Source organism: Wasmannia auropunctata, unplaced genomic scaffold (genome assembly GCF_000956235.1).
Source record: "Wasmannia auropunctata unplaced genomic scaffold, wasmannia.A_1.0 LD336053.1, whole genome shotgun sequence".
Classification (NCBI taxonomy): Eukaryota; Metazoa; Arthropoda; class Insecta; order Hymenoptera; family Formicidae; genus Wasmannia; species Wasmannia auropunctata.
In genome coordinates, this window is record NW_012026837.1 from 831,446 (window position 1) to 837,909 (window position 6,464).

At 35.8% G+C, this 6,464-nt stretch overlaps 1 protein-coding gene across 1 annotated transcript in view; it reads right to left on the reverse strand.

The window, feature by feature from the left end:
• Window positions 1-688: 688 nt before the first annotated feature.
• Window positions 689-6,464, reverse strand: part of LOC105450941 (homeobox protein homothorax) — a 364,527-nt gene continuing 358,751 nt past the window's right edge. Inside the window, exon 15 of the mRNA XM_011691070.1 lies at window positions 689-5,855. The gene's annotated coding sequence lies outside the window, so the exon portion shown is untranslated. The remainder of the gene's footprint in view (window positions 5,856-6,464) is intronic.

A 6,464-nucleotide genomic window follows, 5' to 3' on the forward strand; every position in this document is an offset into this window, starting at 1 on the left:
TTTTTCGACCAAGATCTCCTAGCTATAAAATGTCGGTCATATAACGATTGGTCCGCCAATTTTTGAAATGCTGATGTCGCCCTTTTTAGTGGTCTCTCTCTCTCTCTCTCTCTCTCTCTCTCTCTCTCTCGGCAAAATAGGACATCCTTCTGCAAATTATCCTTCTACTAAGCGAGGATGAAGCATTTTCTTACTGTCATACAATTCTTCAATTACGAAGATCTTAGCTTTTGTATATCATATAATATTGTCTATTATTTTAATAAAATTTAATGTGTCCTGATAATTTTGTTTTTTAACCACGCGCACACTCATTTTCTTATAAAAAAAGGAAATATTTACGGAAAAAGAAATTTTAAATATTTTGCCATGTGTGCTTAAATATTGATGACAAAATGCGAGATGAGCGTATATTCAAATAAAATAAAAATTATTTCAATATCAAATAATTTTCTGTTTATCTTCTTTCTTTATGTTACGAAAGTCGAAACGTCGAGTGTGACCAGAAGATTTTGTTGATTTATAATTAAACAAAATGATGCATAAGTATATTGAAAGGTAATACATTATTGGGACAAAAAATATTATATTTCTTTCTGAATTTGAAGTAAAACTAATCAGCAACGACGTTACGACTTTTCATATCACCTTTTCTCACGGGTGTGCATAATAAAGCGTAATACAAGTGTACACAAGATGTAGCATTTAATGCTCACGTTTCAAAAAACACTATACAATGGACACTCTCTAACATAGACCACCTTTGACATCATTCTTCCTTTCATTACGTGATTTCGATCTGTGAGTTTAATAAAACAGAACCAATCAGTTCAAGTATACAATTGATCAATTGTGATCTTTTTGTCTCTCTCTCTCTCTCTTTCTCTCTCCCTTTCTCTGTATACCTTGTATGTACCTGTATGTGTCGTATATGTGTTTTATATGTATGATTGTGTATGTGTTTATCTGTGTGTGACTCTGAATGCATGTGAGTACGCGTGTCTTAGTACGTGTGATGGTTCGAGAGGCTTGTGCCCTTAGTACAACTATATGTATGCACGTAGTCCCATAATACTTAATACTTTACATCAACGTGCGGTATCCCATCGTTCGATTCTCCGTTTAACTTTGACCAGCGTCTTTCCACGTTTCCCTTATCTTTTCGTATACGCGAGAGTGTACAATCCGGGCAACGAGCACATCTCCTCCGCTCGCGATAAGCACGTAGAAAGGATTTTCGACTGCCATACATAACTACACCGCAATCACATTTCTCTCACGCTCTCCCTCGCACACGTTCCTCTCATTTATTCTCTTCCTTTTCTTTTTTCTTCTTTCATTCATCCTTCTCACTCTTTATCCCATTTTTCGTTCCTTTTGCTATCACAATCGTAAGTTAATATCGAAGAGCAATACGATTTACAAAGCAGAACACAATTCATATATTTCATTCTTTTTCCTTTAATTTATTTGCAGTTTTTTTTCGTTCTCTTATTTAAGGGCGTCAATAGGTCGTCAATACGCAAACAGTTGCAAAAATCTGATTTCATACCGATATAATAAAATTTTAGCTTATTATACACATCATGTCTTCGTCGTATGCGTCACTATTGTATTAGTTTTACAGACCCCCCCCCCCCGCCATTATCATGGTCGATTCGCATCGCTTTTATGATTATAATAATGATTGCTATGATTTTTGCGACATGACAGTGCGAACGGTCATCATCATTATTATGATCATCATCGCAATAATCGATGTCGTAGCAATTAACCATCCATCTCGTCCGTAATTATACAATACAATAGTTATACATTGTTTCCTCTCTGGCTTTGCTACTGTTCACGCACGCATTTTCCACATTTACATTCAACATATACACATACATACAGACATATACAACGCACGCGCATGCATGCATGCATTTACCCTCTCTCGTTATCCTCGTCGCTCGTGTCGCCGCTCATAAAATCTTTGTTATGATTTACCCTCTAACATGATTATTATTTAGACAGACCTTACTGTTACTTCGTATACATTTTTAAGGCGATGATTCAATCGAGTGAACTCATTTATAAAACGAACAGCCAATATGACGTCCGCTCGCTCCGTTCTTTGCTCGAATTGTGCCGATATTCGCGCGTGTTCTCGATCGTGCGATCTTTATCCGTGCGATCTTTGTCTGCTTTTAAAATTAATTCTATTTTTCCAATTTTTCGAATTATCTGCACATACATATATGCATTAATGCATAACTCTAAACTGAATCTGTTATTATTATTAACACATTATGTGACACAAATAATTACCAGAAAAACTAATTTTACATTACAAAAATTTAATTATTATACATACATACACTTTAAGATTATTTTGCAATCAGATTTGTGTATGTAAATATTTTTACTATAATTTTATTAAAAATGACTCTTCGTTAGGGAAACTAATTGCTCACGATCGCATATATCACGCATGACTTAACTTATCGTCGTGTATGGCCAAAGACAGATCTTAACAAAATTAAACAATATATCATTCAACAAATATAATTCATTGCCAAATTCCATTGCCTTTGGCTACACTACACGCGACAGAGGAAATGTCGATAGTCATCGACATTTAAGTTTTTGTGTGATTGTCTCGTTTTCAATAACTATATTTATAGATTTATCATTAAATAGTAAATAATATAATATTAATTTTAGTCTTAATCGAGAAGATTTCGCGCGCCGAAATTATACGCGTGTCCTAGACTCAATTCTTGCATATACGATGATTGTTAAGGCGATGCTAGATCTGTTTGTTTTACTGATTAAAAATAATAATTTATGTGTTAGAATTTCTACGTATTACTTTAATTTGAAAGTTCTTTTTCAGAATTAAAGTATACGCATTAATACGTGTCGGACGCTCGGAGTTTATGCCGAGAACGGAAAAAATTTTTATAATTTAAATTTTCTTTACCATTTTTTAACTGTATGTAGTGTCTAGAGCTGAGACAACAAGTTGAGACATCGTGTACTTGATATAAAAGCAACTCATACTTATGAAATTACAGTTATTGATTAGACTAGTAGATTACATGAAGAAACAATAATAATTGGAGTACAATAATAAATGGAGTACTATTTGTAGAATTAGATTTATTTAATTTTCGAGAAATATGTACATGAAAATTTTTTACAATGTGTGTGTGCGATATTGATGGATAGTAAACATAAACACATCACTACATATTACTACATCAATATCACACGCATACATGTGCACAAATCATCGGTAAATCAACGACACTATTGGAATTCGGCTAGTCGCTCCAGTATCGCCTTAAATAAAATGATAAAAATTCATTAAAAATTGATAAAAAAGAAAATATCAAATTAATTAAATAGTATTAATTTTCATCGATAATCTTGCATTTGTATAAATCTCGGCGACGTAATCTCATGTAAAACGTATACAATTTTCATTCGTCTTTTATCGTATACTGTTTTCAGTTGTGATTAATTTCCTTGACGAAAGAGTTCATGCGACTTGTGTCGAAGGACTTGGTAAATTTATATGACCAACAAGTCTTTCTTTACACGTTCTCCTCTTAATGGGGGAAAACGGTTGCGGATGATCGTACGATCGATTAGCGCGCTTCTCACATAGAGGAGCTATACACGTACGTTTTGCGCGACGTACGTACACTGTAACTTACAAATTTGAGTAATTCTTCCGATTTAATCAGGATAATAACTATACTGACTTTTCTCGCACCTGAGTCTTTCGGTATACGTGGGTTATCTTTTTTTTTTTAGTTTAGTATACTAGAACGCCGATCGCGCGAGGCACAACGTCCAACATTGACGTCCCTCTTTAGCCGCAGAAGAAATTTGATGATTTACATAATCTCGAAATTGTTGTCGCGTTTCTTGCGCGGAATCTTATCTGTCGGAATTATTCCTAAATAAATTTCAAGTAAGATATGTTGTGAGGAACACCAATGCGTTGCCGACGCGTCGCTCGGCTCCCGGCAGGAGCAATTGTGTTATATTAAAACTTTTATACAAGATTTGCATGTGTATGCGGATGTATTGAAAATATTGATAAAATTTTTGTCTTATGCTCTTTCTCTTCTTCTTCCCGCTCCCTCTTCTTCTACTCGTCGTTCCCTCATTTTGCTCGTCGTGCTCTGTCGATCAGAGAGAATGGTACCGATGATCCATCCTTTCGGACGAACCGTCGGCGTCGTGTCTCGATCGTCGAGAGATCAACGAGACACGCGTCCTCGCCTGACGCATGTGACGTTAACGAGGGGCGTTTTTTATTATTTCGTACCCTTATTCGTCGTGAATTCGCTCTCACGTATAATCGACGTTTTAATTTCATTAAAATTTTTTTCTTTTAATACTCATACTCTGTCTGGTATATCGCGTTATAAAGGTCTCTCGAAAATTCATTCTTTCTTCGAAAACACTCTTTCCCCTCGCTCCTGTTCCATCATTCGCATGTTCGTTTCTCTCTTTTTCTTACTTTCTATCACCGTTTGCTTGTATTTACGTATATCAGAGCCGCGTGTGCGATAGAAGATTTCATGTATAGAAATATAAAGATTCCTCCACAATATAAATCGTAACGGGAGAATAAGGGACGAGCGATTGGAAGAGGTAAATATAATTGGAATTTAATTAGCATTCTACTTGTTTCTTCGTTCAATTTGAAACATGTTATTGTTATCGGACAAAAACGTGCGTGATAATAATAATTTTAAGAAATACGTATATGACGAATTGTGCGCAAAGTAACAAAAATATTTAAATATCGGAATCAGCGATGAAAACGAGCCGTGAAACGGGAAGAAAAGAGCGCGAGAAAGATCGAAAGCAAAAAGACAAGGAATTTTTTCTCAGATTTGCAGATGGCCATAACAATAAGTCGCGGATGAATGTGCGTATATGCACAAAAAAAAAATACGCACATATAGGGAAGACAGTTGGCAGCGATATCGCGATGATATAACTAGATCGTCATGTGTCGGTGAGGAAAGGGTAAATTAAATGTCAAATTCGACAGGATTTTTCTATCGCGAATTCGCTGCTAATTGTTTTCAACAGGAGGATCGTCCGCGAGCACGAGTAATTGCAGAAACGCGCTCATGCATACAAGCACCTAGATGATCATTTCCGCATAAATAAACGCTGGTGCTATATACTGATTGATCGATGAATAGGTATATACGATTTATAGAAAATACTAAATTTGAAAAACACTCATTGTTTCGAATTGTCGTTGATCGCTCTTCAACTAATCGAGATCCATTCTTTCGAAAATTCAAAAAAACTTTCATTAGATATAAATTCGATATAGGTAGTATTTCCGATTTAGTATTATAGTATCGTATTTTCATGTCTCACGAGTCTTTTCGAAAATTTCAATAAACCATTGCGTAAACAAATTTTAATGACTTAACTAATTGTAAGTTATTTTCGTGATCACGAAAATATCATTGAGCACGATGTTGTATGGAAACCATAATGTCAAACGGAAAAAAATAATAAATACTAACATGAATCTTTGACGCAGCAAGCTAAATAGAAATATATACATTTACAAACCATAACAGAACATTGCTACTAGTGCATATGTATAATATAGTAGAAAAGTCCGCAAAGTCCATCATTTTTAATATCAGTCATTTGCTTTGCTTATCTTTCTTTTCTTGTTTCGTGCGTACTTACCTTCTGCATTTTCCGATCATAAAATCTCGTTGAAAATGGATGAAGAAAATAACGATAAAAACAAATTCTTCTCGATTTCTTATCCTATTCTTTGTTTTCCCATTCTTCTTTCTTTGTAGCAAGAAAAGCCACTACGTCAGAAAAATAAAGGCAAGTCAACACGTGCTCGCAGAACGATTCTCCCAATCAAATTTCGCCCACACCCTCATCTTATTTTCACAATTGAATTAATTATTTATACAGAATATATTATAATAAAAGTTGCAATCACACGCACGTTAGCGCATGTGTATATATTTTTTTTAATTATCCTTATAATCATAGGAGAGTATGTTCTGTGTGTAAGTACACGATGTGTGTCTGTATATACGTTGTGTCTTTTCATGAAGCTGAGAGAAATATGTATGAGTGTATGTCACTTATACTGGAGCGGGGGGTTGGATTGGGTTGGGTTTTAGAGGGTAGGATTCTCAGAGGGATATTGCTGCGTTATCGAATGTACGACAAAGAGCGTCAGTTCTCCTCTTCTTCCTCCTCCTCACACATACACATACACACAAACAAACAAACACGCACACACACACGCACGCACGCACGCACGCACACAAACACACACACACGCACGCACGCACGCACGCACGCACGCACGCACGTCACGCACGCACGCACGCACGCACGCACGCACGCACGCACGCACGCACGCACGCACGCACGCACGCACGCAATCGTATAACTTCGTA